Source organism: Oryzias melastigma, linkage group LG1 (assembly GCF_002922805.2).
Source record: "Oryzias melastigma strain HK-1 linkage group LG1, ASM292280v2, whole genome shotgun sequence".
Taxonomy (NCBI): Eukaryota; Metazoa; Chordata; class Actinopteri; order Beloniformes; family Adrianichthyidae; genus Oryzias; species Oryzias melastigma.
Genome location: NC_050512.1, coordinates 27175784 through 27191821, shown reverse-complemented (window position 1 = coordinate 27191821; position 16038 = coordinate 27175784). Strand labels below are relative to the sequence as shown.

Here is a 16038-nt window from a genome sequence, read left to right as displayed (position 1 = left end):
TTAGATGAAAAATGCCCACTCAAATATACCTGTAAGTGTATGATGAATCGAGAATTTCATTCATGATTCTTTGCACCTCTTTTGATCTTTTCCTTGCAGACTTCTGGTTAAATTCCTCCAAAAACTGTTTTTTTTTTCCTAGTCATTCTAAGAAAATATGGATTCACATGAAGGCTGAAATGAGGCAAAAACGGAAACTATTCAAGCGCTTGTTTTTGCCGTTTACGTTCAAAGTTATCATGGAAAACTAGCTTTACTGACTCGCCGTGCACCCAGAACCACCACCGTGCGCAGAGAATGAAAAAAATAATGACGACGACAGTTAGAAGCGGGGATGCACAGATTACTCAGCTGGTGACAGGAAATGGGTGATTTTCGGCTTGACCAGCGGTTCACGGAAAGAGGATTTTTTTTTTCTCCAGTAAAGTGAACACAACATGTCAATAACATGGCCAATAAAGCTTAACCTTAGCACAGCCTGCTCTTTTTCCATGTTTTTCCTGAGCCAAGACCTTTTAACAGAACTTAAAAATTTTTCTTAAAATGAATCAAAATGCTTTTCATGCTTTTTTCTCCTGATCAATCACAAAATTAAACAAGGCGCTCTGTGCATAATTCAATTCAATGTGCTTGAAACAAAAATGATTTTAAAGTGCATACCTGTACAAAATAATGCAGCAACAGTTTACTGTTTACGTTTCTCCTCTTTTACTCTTGAGAATTAGACGCAAATTCACTCTTATAAATGGTTACTCTGTTCACGTCAAGGTCAACTAAAACTTTTAACTGGATTTTCGTCATTATTTTAAGCAGAAACCATTATGTATGGGACATTTGTATGATTTGTTTTTTTTAAAAAGAGGAAAAAAATCTTCCATAATTACAAACAATAAAACTAAACATGTTTAATGAAGAAAAGTTTACATTCTACGTTGTTATTTTTGATAATTTGCATAATTTTTTTCTTAAATATGTATTACAAAGTCATAAAAAGTTCCAAAAAATATTCAGCAAAAAAAAAAACAGTCATAAAAATCTCTGTGGTTTCATGACGGAACTTTGAAACCCCAACACGTTTATTGCCGGTCTTTGGCATGCATTGCTCGGCTAAAGAAATGTTTGACATGCCGTACGCTGATGCACTGCATATTTAAAAACGTTGTGGAGCTGGATTTGTCTAATGATCAGTGAACATAAAGGGGCTTCACCTCAAGCGCAAGTTTGCAGCATACCTGCACTGAATGCATCAACGTGAAAAATGCACTTTGGAATTTGCTGCGTCACAATATGTCACGCTGCTTATTGCAGACACAAGGCGAGGAAACAGAAATGCAACAGTTTGATGTTTTTGGAGGACTTTAAATTGTGTTTAAAGCTAAGCTGGTTCGTCTAAGTGGAAATTCAACCATAAAACACAAAATGCACTTCTGGAAAATAGATGTTTTTACCCTCAACACTGATTAAGTTAATGCAAACACAAACACACACATTTCTGCTTAATATGTTTGATGGTGACAACACTTCTCCGTATCTTCATGCTTTTATGCCCAAATTTCTGTTATAATCCCAACTAGTCCAGAAATGACACCCCAAAAAAATCAGAATGAGGTTAAAAAACAAGAACACACATAAAACCTATTATATTAAAGTTAATTGATTTTACAATTTCAAAAATATTAAGATTTAGTTACAGTTAAATGAAATTAATCAATAATTGTTATACTTAATTTAATGATAATTCAGTAAATCTACATTTCTCTAAAAAATAATCACATTAAAATATTTAACATTGTCCCGCTTGAAAGCAAACACAATCCAGTCTTGAAGAATCTTAAGAATAAAATCCACGTTGGTTTTTAGATTGTAAAAGAGCAGAATCGAGGATGCTGTTGTGAGAGTCGTCAGAATGTTTCATGTGTAGGTAGGACAGAGTGCTGCGACTGTTAGCAGCCATGTGGAGCAGGATTAAGAGAAAGGTCCAGCAAAGGAGTTCCGCCTTCAGAATAAAAAACCTTCAAAGGTTTAGTCGACACTGACATCTAAAGGCATAAACTGTGGATTACAACCAACAGATTTCACTTCAGGGCGTCAAAAGATCTCCTAAATAGAATTGAGTTAAGCTGATTCTTGAAGTTTTTTTTCCCTAATATAATACGTTTTTTTGTGTTTGCATATAATAAATGAATTAAACCCATTCCTTCAGTTCTCATCGATAATGTAAATATTGTGTTTTCAAATTAAAAGTTTTGCATTCAAAAAATTAAGGAAAAGTATTGACAAGACATTGGAATGCCGTTTTTTTTAAAACAATATTAACTGTTCCATAATTTTTAAAAACAAATATAGTTTCTTCGTGTCCTGCTGAAACTGAAAATTAAAAAAAAATTTTGATTATTTTTTTCCCTAAAAATTGTTTTGGTAACATAAAAATGACAGTTCTGCATGGTGAGTTACATCCAGAGACTTTTAAATATAAAGGAAAAAAATCAAAAGGTTTCAAAACTCTATATGTTACAAATTTTCTTTAAAAACTGAAAAAAATTAATTGTATTAAACATTGCACTCTCGCTAAAAAAGCAATTTTACATTTAAAAAATCAAAAATTGTTAATTTAGATAAAAAATCCCACAAAAAATAAAGAAAGTTGTGTTAATTGATCATAAATAACTCATAGTTTGCATAAATGTTCATCTACTGTATATGTCCTCCACTGCATTTCGTAAAATGCAAGCCACACACACTTTCACTGCTCTTTTATTGATTAAATAACAAAAACTAATTTTAAAGAAGTCATCTTATCATAAAATATATTCTTAAAATTCTGGCAATGTAGCACAACATAAAAGTAAAATGATTTTTTTGTAAAATGTACCTTTACGTAGCAGATACTTCATCATTAAGGTCTACTTTCTGTTTTGATTTCATCCTGACTGAGGATCTGTTCATAACTCAAACATGCAGGAGGTGAAGTGCACAAAAATCATTCAGTTTTTACACACAATCAAGGTAAAATCTTCTATTTTTTAAAAATCTCTCGACATAGATAGATGAAAAATTAAATAAACTGAATAAAATGCATAGATGAAAGCCAGATTTAACAATATCTTGTGGTAGCATCTCTGTATTTTATCAAGAACCTTTCCACCTCCAAAATAAATGACTAGAGACGATGACGTTTATGTCCAAGGAGATTACAACGCCTTATAAATTCACAGGAAAGCATAAAAAACCCACAAACTCCACTGACGGGGACAGAGGACATTTGGGTGAATCCTGTGGCTACAGTGTATAAAGGCAGAAATCAGAAACATGGTAGAAAAAAAAACGTATACAATTTCGAACAACAAATATTTTTCATTTTCTGCTTTTTTTCCACTCATCCCCCTGGTATTTACAGGTCAAACAAACGCCTCTTCATTCATTTTTCAAACTTTTTCCAGAGCTGACAGCAGGAATTCCTCCAGTCTTTGTTCAGGTCACTTCAAAACCAGAAATTTAAATGGAATGTGTTTCTAATTTAATAAAAGTTATGAATGACTACATGACCTTGGTTTGTTTTGGAATATTTTTTGACTCAGTTCACTCCTAAAAAAAACAATTTTCTTTATTTTCTGTCTCGACCATTTCTCTCATCAATAATGAACAAGCTGTTAGGAAAAATAATGAATGAAAAGGTTAAATTATTTCCCGTTTGGAGACCTTTTAGCCCTTTTGCATCACAGATTTATTATTTTAACTTCAGATTAAAATGTTGTGATCTCCATAAATCCATCCTGAAGCTGGAGGACGTGTGAACGCCACGTTCTCCATTCAGAAAAATGACGCACGAAGGGATGGAACTGCGCACTGACACTGTTCTGCTTTTATTTTGTTGGGTTATTTTTTTTTAACCAAACCTTTTACTTTATTTGTCCAGAGTAAAGCAATAAACGAAATATCAGCTCTGGAAGAAAAAAATAATTTAAAACAGAAGTTTCAAAGGGGGTTCTGCTGGTCTGCACATCACTATAGTTGATGGAAGAAAAAAAACAATAGTTTTCTAAAAGTGGAAGTTTCACGCGCTAAAGCTGGTCATTTCTATCATAATATGACTCATTTAATCAATAAAATGATGCTAAAGCGGAATGTTTGTTCTAAGTGAACTATCAGTGAGATGTTTTCCCCCACAGCTGATGTGCGTCTGTCTAAAAACACATTTCTACCAATATTGCTCATGTTTTTCTTGCTCCTCCACGCGCTGTTTTCGCACGCGCCGTCTTACCTGTCGTAGTTTGCAGAAGGAGGGGTGTGTGGGGGGTCCTCCTCTCCCGTTTACAGTCTGCGCTTTTCTTCCACTTTTAAACAACAAGAAAAAAAATCCTCCGCTTCCTTCCTCAGCTTTCCGGCGTTTCTCTGCGGTCAAACTGACGGAACAAAGACATGCCGCCCTCAGCCCGAGGATGAAGGTCCAAAAAGCGGCGCGCGCGCTTCGGAGAACAAAGTGCCGCGCGCGGATCAAACGGTGGTTTTCTCCAGCGGGGAAACTACGGCGGACTTCAGCGAGGCTTGGTGCTTGGTCCGTCCGTCTCTTTCGGAGAACCGGAGTGCCATGTTCCGGTCCGCTTCGCCGCCGGTCTGGTGCGCAGAAAGACGGTGCGTCCCGCGCTGCCGCTCCTCAAGTGTGAGCCGGCGCGCGCTCATCTCCTCGCGGCAAACGACGAGCGAGTGAGCGGCGGAATACTGGGGATCCCCTGCTGCGTCCAATCCTGACGGTGCGCGCGCGTGCTCGTGTGCTCACCCAGGACCGGGAGGGACGGTGGCATCAGTGTGTGTGTGTGTGGAGGGAGGGGGTGAGGTGAGGAGGGGGTGCTCTGACTTTGAACCGCGTGCCCCGGCGGTGGCAGGTGACGGCGGCGGAGCGGCGACAGAAAGTCGGTTAATGAGGCGTTTGTGCGTGACGGTCCAGACACATTTATGAAAGTAATTCCAGCCTGTCAGCTGCGGGCTGCGCGCTCAGCTCAACGCATAATTACATACATACAGTCATACATGTATACCAAGAAAAAAAATACATCAGGAGCTTTCTGATCATTTATCTGCAATGAAAAATGGGTAAAAGTAATTTAAAATGACAAAAAGTAGGCTATTTATAGAGACAAAGAAAAGAAAACAACTTAAATGTCCCGGTAATTGTTTGAAGGTTTGACTAAAACATTTATAGGGAACGTTTTGTGACCCTAAAGCCTTCTTCTCAGATCCTGCTTGATGTCAGGTGATTATATTTTTTATGTGATTTTCTCTCTACTTTCATGCTCCCTTTAAGGGAATCATCATCAGCTGTAAGGAATTCCAGATTTTTCTTCCCATGGTTTGCAAGATGCAATTACATTTAACTAAATATATTTTCCTACAAAACAAATATATATTTCTTTTTTTTTTATCATAGTACAAAATGCAATAAATGGGTTACCATTACTATTATAATATTAAGCCATTCACTTGGATAAACAAAATATTTCCTCCATTATGGGAGCAGACCACATTTAAGGATAGAAATGATGTCCTTATTTTTATTTTATTTATTTTTTTATTTGAGCTTGTTTGCTGTAACAAAGGAGGAAACCTGGGGGGCACTTTTGTGCCACCAAAGTCGAACTGCTGGACTAAAGAAAGAGGATTTTCAGTGAACACCATAGGCAGTCGCTAAAATATTTCAAATTAAAAAGGCTAATGTGACTTTAAAAAAATTAATAAATTAACATTTTATGTCAAATTGTATGAGTTCACAATGTACTTTAGATACCTAAATAAAATAATCAATTATAATAAAATTATTCATATTATTTTGCAACATTTTTTTCTTAAATCAAATGTTTTCTTAATTATTCAGATTAATTTTTGTGGTTCTGGGATGTGGGAATGTTACATCCAATGTCTCCCCACTCTTCAACACACTGGTTTACACACCCAACAAAACCAAACCAGAAACTAAAGTACAGGTTCAATACTTCAATACTGAGCAGCTGTGCCTCAAACTCCTATAGTCATCTAGATTAGTCATTTTTTGTTTGTGTAACAGAAGTAAAATCTATTTATTTCAAGGAAAAGCATAAGAAAATTAGCTGATTACACAACTAAACAGATAAATTCTGGCTAAAGGGTCAAATATAGTAATTATTTTGACTCTGAGTCAGTATCTAAACAAACTACTCAGAAAATTATGACAATACTCTATACCTTAAAACTGTGAATATATTAAAGACACAAAAAATCCAGTCTTGTTGATAGTTGTTGTCTGTGTAATACTGTAATTTGTAACTTTAGCAGCATTATCCCAAGACTTACAAGCTTCATTTTTTGGCAAATGTTATTTTCCTTAATCTATTTCAGCATTGCTGCTCTTTAATTAAAGTCAAAGGTCCAAATTCCTTCATTATTCACTATTGGGCAATCAAAATATTGTACAAAATCTACAGTCCCAAAATCCAGGGCCACAAGACCACAATGCATTGTGCTTGAACGATTTGCCATTTAAAAAAAAAGTAGATAGAACACAAAAGATTCATGAAAAGTCTTTGTAAAATGTTCGTATTTATTTGGTTGTTACTTCAGTAACATCATAATTACCCTTTATAAAAATAAAATAAAAAAAATTTAAAAAAAGTATTGAGTGTGTCCAAAGTACATCAAAATCCAGCAAGAGGACCTGGCTGCAGACATCAACTAGAACCGGATGTCCTCAACCGGAAGCAGAAGTACCTCCATATTGCTCTAAAAAATCTTTATTTTAACTGGCGTCCCAAAAACATGGTCACGTTTTTTTTCTGTTTTAACATTTAATACATGCTTTTCTTGTAACAATCCTCAACACTTTTGAGTTAGAATTACTTTATGTTGTATAATTTCTGCTTCTGGACAGTGATATGAGGCGCCATCTTGTCTGCTTCCAGGTCCCTCTCAAATCCAGGGCACTGGACAGTCCAGAACTATATAGTCTTTTAGGGACTTGAGGGGGTATTCGTACATAGCCTAAAATTTAGTCCATCCTTACTTCCATCCTTAGGAGTTTGTGGGATCCTCTCTATCTCGTATAGCAATATTTTATAGCTGGATGTTTTTTTTTTCCCACTCAAACTTTATAGAAAAGTTTTTAAATCAGTGTCAAAACTTCCTCTTTTTTGCAGCCTTGCATATTTCATTATTTGTATTCATCCACATTATTTTATTTATTTATGCATTTTTTCCAAACTTGGTTGACAACTGCTACGCTGAGTTCTGAAGATTTTGGAGGGTTTGGAAGAAAATCAGTTTGAAAAGTCCCAACCCAAATTCTGCTGTTGGTTCACACTTTTAAGTCGAGCACCCTCCTAAAAAAACGAATACATGTCTGCAGTATGCTCTGTTTACTCATTCCAAGGAAATATGTTGCATTTGTAAAGATATAAGTCCTAGTTCAGTAGATTTAATTTAAGTGGAAACCTTTAAAGGCTTTCCACAGTCTGCAAACGTTCCTGTTCTATGTTCATAACTGATTCCTACAATTTTCCTTTAAATTTCGCGTTCTTCCTCAGACCCGACTCCTCATTTTTCTGCTCTGGTTCATAAAGGGTTAGGGTTACAGTAGGATTTGTAGGACACGCAGACTCCTGCCTGTCTGTCTCCAGTTGGGTGAACGGGAGTAACGGGAGAGAAAGACCAGTTCCAGATGGTGCCATCATGCATGGATCCTGCAAGCCCGAGCGGAGCAGCTATGTGACGTTCCACATAAACTTTAGGACAACATTATGTCTCTCATGACTAAAACTAAAAATCAACAAGACAAAGAGATGAGCTGAAGCTTAGCTATTGAGAATTTAAAAAGTAAAACATTTTTTTTTACAGATTAAAAACAGATTTTACAGATTGTTGTCGTGAAAACTTCTTCAATGTTGCAGCAATTTTTTGCCGCAGCATCAGGACCGGTGATGGAGGAAAACTGAACACAGCATTTAACAAAGTAAGCCCTGTGTGCAGCATGCTGTTTGACAAAAAATGTTTGAGTTTGATGAATCATTTAATACTAATAAATCCATCAGGAGACAAAAAAAAGTAAGAAAAAATATGAGATGAACAACTGGAGCCTAAAAAAAAACAGGCCGTTCAAAGTTTAAAGTTGATTTCTGAGATTAGCCGATCAACTTTGGTGTCTATTTTTGTATAAAAAATAAGAAAAAATGAGATTTTTAGATTAAAATAACATAATGAACCAAAAATATCCCTAAAATTAACACCCAAGGTGGATTTACACCGACATCAGATCACCTAAAAGACAGAATAATCATTTTTTTTCTGTTTAAATACGAATTCTTACACTGACTTAAGCATCCAAACACGTGTTAGCAGATGGAAACCATGAGGCAACTACTGACATACCAAAGTTTGACACAATGACACACCACATCTGGGGACATTTCCACAGAAAAAAATAAAAAAATCATGCAGATTTATTCATCCTTTGGGTGAAAAGAAGGCAAACCCCAAGGAAAGAAAAGTAGAGGGCAAGAGTGGAATCACAACACAGCACTAGCTACGGTATCAAAGTCTGAATGAAAGTGAAGCCCAAATAATGAAACTGCAACAAACAAACCGACAAACTGAAAGACAGGGAAAAAGTCAGGCTTTTGTCAAGACTTTTGGACAGAGAAGAGCTGTCTGTTGAAAAAATATCCAGGGAGGGATTTTATATGTGCACCTACACATCCACACAAACAGACGTGCGCGTGTGTGTAACCTAAAGCATTCAAGCAAAACCCCACTGCGTTCGTCTGTCAGGCCAGTGAGCACTTGGGGGGCGGGAAACAGTTGAGTTGTTAAGTACTTTCAATTCCAAATGTTACCCAACAGACACTCGGAGGTGAAAGATTTGCCAGTGTGTCAGTCATCTCTAACGTGGCTTTCCCTGACCTCACCGGGCCCACGTTATCCGCTCCTCTGGCTTTTGAGCTACAGTAACAGTTGTCTGTCAATTGTAAGGCTGATGGTTCAATTTCGGGCCTTGGCAGTCCATAGCTGTATCTGCACCAGAGCTTTTTAGCTATAAAGCTGCATTTAAAGTGCTTCACATTCATGTTAGAATCCACAGAAATGACAGAAAAGTCAAAAAATATCTGCTCCTCAAAAAACTTAAACAAAGAAATCTTGATTTTAACATGAATAACCAAATTTGATTTTTAAAAAGATTTTTTCTGATTTTTTAGAAACATGTCACAGATGTTAGAGACTCAAATGAAAATTGTGTTTTTAAAATGTTTTTGTGGCATTTCTTTTCATGATGGAAACACATAAAAAAAGGTTAAAATTGCATTTCTGAGTATTTCTTCGTTAAAATATGTTGGAAAGTTCTTTTAGCTGTGACATAGGTGCATGATTTTATAACTAGGGATGTAAGTCATGTCAAAAGGTCGCATTTATCAATTTGATCAACTATTAACTTCAGTGCATTTTTACATTAGCGCACAATTCTCTTTTATTGAAAATAAAAAAGTGGATAGATGCTATCTTTTTTTTCTGGTAAAAAAATGAAAACGGTTGGCTTTATGCTGTCCAATCTCCTATATGGCAGGTTTTTCTCTTCATCATAACATTAAAGGGGTTATTTTCATATAACTTTTTTTCTTAAATATTTATTAAAGTAATTACTAAAATAATAAAAATCTATTTTGCTCTTTTATCCACATGAAATCATCAAATTTGCTGAAAAGCAAAACAAAAAAAGATGTCAACTGTGTTACCCACTGATAATAATACATCATTAGTGACTTGTATTAGTACAAAGTCACATGACCAATTTGATGTGTATCCTCTTTAGCAGAAAAAGTAAAGACCATGTTGCAAGTGATTACTTTGTCTTTTCAGTATTTAGCTATTTTTTTCACAAATTGTAGATTAATTGATAGTCAACTGTAATACCAACATATATATATATTATATTTACAGAAATACATGTAAAGTTTATGAAAATATGAGTTGAGTAAAATGGCCAAAATGTCAACTGTTACCCATATTTACTCTGCATTAACGGTCCCGCCCACAAATCTGAGGCAAATTTCTAATGCACTCCTGCCGCTCTACAGTAACTATGTCCTACAAAGCAACACAAGTTTTTTTTTTATTTTTTTTTTTATGTTGCCTAAAAATGGCATAATTACAATTAAAGTACCACTGGGAAAGTTTTTACAATAGATCAGGGGTGTCAAACTCAATCACACAGGGGCCAAAATCAAAAACACACCTTAGGGTTGCGGGTCGAACAAGATAAACATTTATTGAACACTCTAAAACTAAGTTTTTAAAATTTTAAAGCCATAACTTTTTAACATAAATTAGATATATAGCATCACCTGCAATAATGCTAGTGTGAACACTGTAATCTGAATTTAGCTGCAAAAGATGCTAGTGCTGATAGTTGAACATGCTGAAATTGATAGCTAAAATGCTAAAGCTGATAGCTGAAAACGCTGAAGCTGATAGATGAAATCACTGAAGCTGACAGATGATAGCTGAAAAAGCTGAAGTTGATAGCTGAAATCACTGAAACTGATAGCTGATAGCTGAAAACGCTGAAGCTGATAGATGAAATCACTGAAGCTGACAGATGAAATCACTGAAGCTGATAGCTGAAATCACTGAAACTGATAGCTGATAGCTGAAAACGCTGAAGCTGATAGCCTAAAAACAACGGGAAAAAAAATTGTAGTTTAGCCAAAACAGCTAGCATGTAGCTGAAATATTGGCTAAATTAAAAAACAGCCTTAAAAACAAAAAGGAGAAAGACAAAAAAAAAAATTTAGCAAAAAAAAAAAAAGACGGCTAGCATTTACTTGATATATTAGCCAAAAACAAAACAGCCCAAAAAACAAACAAAAAAAAGCCTAAATTAGCTATAATAAAGCAAGAAAAAAAAACAGCTAGCATTTAGCTGAAATATTAGCTAAACCCCAAAATCGCCTGAAAATTCTTAGTAAATGCCAAAATAGTCCAAAAAGCTGGTGGAATGCAAGTTTTTAAGACTTTAAAACCGTAACTTTTTAACATATGTATGAATAATAAAAAAAGGAAGGAATATTGTTCCAGAATAACTCAACTCAAACCTATAATACCTTCAATATTTTACTTTTCATAGAACACGTTTTGTCAAAATGATACAAGTTAGAAATAAGAGCAAGATAACATCGGGCAATTAGTAACAATAAAATAAAATAATCTGGAGGGCCGTTTATAATTACCCGGAGGGCCAGATCCAGCCACCGGGCCTTTATTTTGACACATGTGCAATAGATCAAAAGATGATTGAGTGGGACTTCAGCAGAGCACAGATAAAAACAGTAAAAAAAAAAGGTCAGATACACTAATAAATTCACATTTACTTGTAGACAAAAGCTTGCTAAAATTAATTTAATTTTAAGCATCTGTAACCTTGAGCTTGATGGCGTCTTCTGCTTTGGATGGCTGCAGTATTTTAGACACTGCTTGCTTTAGCTTAGTGCAGTTTTCAAACGAGGTCTTCAGTGGGTGGCAATGTGGCACCGATAATCCCTACCTGCTGCCCTTGCCACCCTCCTCAGGCCCTCTCTCTGTGTGACATAAGAGCCCTCATACCTCAGAGAAATGTCATTGGTCAGCACACACACACCGTTACCCTTGTAAAATGTGAAAAGAATGGACAGATTGAGGTGGGCCTGCTTAACCTTTCTCAGGAATTGAAGCTGCTGGTGAGTCCTTTTCACCAGAGAGGAGGTGTGCAGGGACCCCGGTCAGATTACTGGCCACATGAATCCCCAGGAACTTGGTGCACTCTACATCAGCTCCACTGATGACGAATGGAGCAATCATGGGTCACTTCCTTCTGAAATCAAACACCGTCTCCTTTGTTTTCTCGAGATCTAAGATGAGATTGTCGTGTTTGCACCAGACTGCGAAAAAGCGCCACATGGTCTTTGGAAGCACTTCCGATCAGACCCACCAATGTGGTGTCATCTGTCTGCTTTGTAATGTGGGTGATTATCCACTTGTGACAGAGGAATAGGTCATCAGACTTTATACATATCAGCTCAGAACTAGAGGTGTAAAAATTAATTTTACCAGCGATTCGATTCATATCACAATTTGTGGTTGGCAATATGATTCATAGTCAATTCTGGTTCATTTTGAACGATCCAATTCACTGACCTAAAATCAATTCAGGACATTTTTATCCAAAAAATTCAACCAGTATGACTCAGAGAAAAATACCTGGTACTGAGCAGTGCAGGTGAAGTTTTCCAGATTCCTTGTATTTCTTGCAAGATAATAAAGTCTAAATAAAATATCTTTACAAACCGACAAGTAAGCAAGAATTAATGTCAAAGCCATTCAAATTTTAGTCTTAAATAACCCACTGTTGCTTTTCCATATCAAAGTTATACAAACATAATTATTAGAACACTATACCACACTTTATGGTCTTGTCCTTGCAAAATGTAAAAGTCTTTCCACACATTGGACTATATATACACCAGGCATGTGTCACATGTTAAGCGTGGATTCTTGAACACACTTTTATGATATGGTGTCCATACTAAATTGTTGCTGCCAGATATTAGCTTATGTAGCTACAACTGGAAGAGGCTTGGTGCAAAAATGTCGAAGTGGTGCAAATCTTGTTCCAGGCTTTTTCTTTAACAAACAGCTCTATTTTTCAACTTGGTTTCGTATAATTCCATCCAGGGACAAACTGCAATTAGTAATTTCTCCTCTAAGATCAAATTTTAAACACTTAAAAATTATGTAAATTAAAAAGGACAGCATCACACGTCCCAAATACGAACCCCTCTCAACCCACAATCTTCCGATAAGAAGTCAACCACCCTAACACATGTAGCAGACGGCTAGTGAATCTTGCATAAAGATGTTTTGATCATTTTTGGCTGCCATCCCATATTTTTTTTTGCCCACTGTAAAAGCACTAGGTTGTTTTTTAACCACTTATAAAAAATAAACCCATCAAATGGTATTTTCCACTTTCAATATAACCAGTTTATTATTTTTTTTTATTTATGCTGGCACAGTATGATGTTATTAGTGACTTGCCATAGACAAATTCATCAAGTTGGATAGTAGGAATGGATATTAATTCAATTAAATGTATTAATTGTAACATCCCTATTCAGAACTCATCCTTGCAGTAATTTTAAATTAAACCTTTTCTTCATGAACTGAAGCCTCAGAGATAATTTAGAATCCTGTGTGTTCAGTACTGGAATGCCAAGTTTATTTACCAGTGGCTTTTGACATATTGTTTTAGATGCTAACATTAACCAGCATCTTTAAATGGATCTCCAATTTTATTACACACCATGTACAGAAGAGGTGCAATCCATGTTATTGCCATTAGTTGATTTTTATTTATTTTAGTGAATTAAAACAACAGACTTTTCCTTTCTTTTTCTTATCAAGTTCTATTTGGCTTCTGAAGTTGAGATGAGACATTTGGTGTGAAACGGCTTTCATTTCTGGAGTGTTATATACTACAAACCTGCGAAAACATTAGTTGGTGCAGAAACTTTGTATTATTGTGACAGGGATGAAGGACAGGCCTATAATGTGCAACAAATTAAATTTCCTTCCACAACTTTCTGGCATCTTTGAGGTGTCAAAAGCAACTTTGAATTGTATTTTCTGTGCCCAAACTCTGGGTGAACTGCAATGTTTTCTTTCACACTGATGTTCTTTATGTATTTCTGAATGTGGCCCAAGACTGACTTTAAATGCGTATTGTTTCTGATCTGATATTTCATTGCTGCCTCTCAAAAAACAATGTACCACAGCTTTCTCTGCCCGGATCCTGCTCTGCTATTTGAGTGTCTCAGTTCTGGTCAGTAGGGATCTGTATACTGACGTTAACATCACATTGCTGTCGACACATGTCCCAAAGTGAGGACTTTGTGTTCCACCTCGCATATTGAAGGGTCTGTGACCCACCACCGCTAGTGCCTCTGGTTGCAAAATCCAAATGCTGATAAAAGTCAGGTAAAACCTTCAAGTTAGCCTGACGGAAATCCCCAGCAGCAATGATTACTCCCTGCAGGAGGCAGTTTGCAGACTCCCAATGGAGGAAACTGAAGGCCACGTTTGTGTTTCCATCAAGTTGTGTAGAAAGGGGAGTGAGCATGATGAAAGGAAATTAAAGAGTGCTTTTTGTTTCATTTAAGTTGCTTTTTTTCATGAATTTGTGCTCAATAAATACATTTCACAGAATCAAATGTAAAATTGTGACTAAAGAGACACAAATCAGGATAAGAAAGCTGTAAAATTTGAAGTGAAGCCTCTGTAATCTTTCATTACGACTAATGTTTCAAACAATATCTTCTAAATATCTGAAGAAGATTGTGATGAAGAGAAAAATAATAACGTATATCTCACTAGTGGAACTCTTTTCTTGCATTCGTGTATGTTTTTGCTCCCATTGTGTTACACGAGCAGCTTAAATCTTTTCTATTCAAAAGGAGGTTTCAAAGCTGTCCTTTTAAACTCTAAGGTTTTGGCATGACTATTATTTTCTTGGCAATTTCACAGACAAAAAGTTGATTCTATTGTTGAGACAATGTTTTGTTATGTTTAGTTTTGGAGCCTCATAGTCATACATACCACCACATAAAGTATCTCAACCCATCTCTAGGCTCCGACTGCTGTATTACATTTAGAAGAAACAATGGTCCAAACGTTACAACAAATACAATTTTATCTTGACTCAACAATAGGGTATTGTACTAGAATAATTCAATTACATTTCTCTTTGGTTTTGTACTCTGGTTCTTTTAGCAAAAAAAAAAGTGAGATTATACAGTGTTGCATGTAGAAAGAGGAAACACACATGTATACACAGTGCTCAGTTTCAGGTTTAAGTGGTTAGGTGGCTCAAAGGAATGCTCTGCACACATGAACACATTCCCAGCGACAGATCACTTTACCAATGGCTACGCTACATGTTAAGTGCCAGATGAACCTGACTAGACTCGCCCTTAGGGGGTCTTAAATTTGTTTTGTTAGTTAGGTTTTTGTGTGTTTCTGTGGTTCAAGCATGGAGGTCGTGGAGTGTCTGCCTGTCTCCGTCTTCAGTTACTTCTTTTATCAGTTGTTTTAATGATCCAAGGTGATGTCGGATTATCTTTACATAACAATGGCTTTATGCTTAACAAATGTGGATGGAATTGTCAGAGTGTGATTCATATGGGGTGAATGCGGCGCCCTGGACACACCAATCTAAGCGATTTATTAATACCAGCAAAGGTGCTGGATGATTTGTGAAAAAGGTGTCATCTAGCTTGTGGAACTGTTTGTTTTAATGATAATACTTTGGGAAAAGATCAACATAGCCATATTGATTATGTGTAAGGTACTTTGAGGCATGGCACACGAGCTATTTATTGTTTGTTCTCTATTGATTTCAGCTCAAGTGCATGAATCAGATATTGGTGGATATGAAAAGTATCTCTTTGCTGTGGTTAAGCCTGGTGCCATGCATTTTAGAAGTAATTAATACCAACAAATAAAAAATATAATCTTTCACTTTGACATTTACAAAATGAAAAGACAGACAAATGTCTTTTAACTTGGAGTGCCCACAGGAGACCTTGAGGTTTGATGACAATTATGTCTGGAGAGTGAACGTAAATAGAATGGTTGGATTTAAAAGATTTTGGCCAACAAATCCACATCCCCAAACCCCAAAGTTTGACCAAAGCCAAAACCACATTTGTTTTTAATTGTATTCAACATTTTTCCTCACATGACTCACTGAGTCAGTGGGACTTTGGCCATCAGGTGCTCCAACTGCCCCCTTTAGTGCAGTCTGCATCAAAGTGTTCATCTAGATAATGAACAAATTCACTTTCCCAAGAAACTCTTCAAACAGCTTTCATTTCCATCATGTTGTTCAGACTGAATAGCATGCTGGGATTTTTGCAGCAGTATCTGTGTTTTGGAACAAAGCGACAAGCTTTATGTCATCCACATCTGCCGCTTCTGCTATCCAAAGTTTAC

At 36.1% G+C, this 16038-nt stretch overlaps 1 protein-coding gene across 3 annotated transcripts in view; it reads right to left on the bottom strand.

Moving 5' to 3' along the window:
- The window catches only part of LOC112157392 (teneurin-3), an 800843-nt gene that overhangs the window by 340839 nt on the left and 443966 nt on the right, over positions 1 to 16038 (bottom strand). The window contains exon 1 of one of the 3 annotated variants that reach the window (XM_036213711.1): positions 4262 to 4747. The exons of the other annotated variants lie outside the window; for them this stretch is intronic. The gene's annotated coding sequence lies outside the window, so the exon portion shown is untranslated. Of the gene's footprint in view, positions 1 to 4261; positions 4748 to 16038 lie in introns of those variants that run through there. 3 annotated transcript variants of the gene reach the window in all.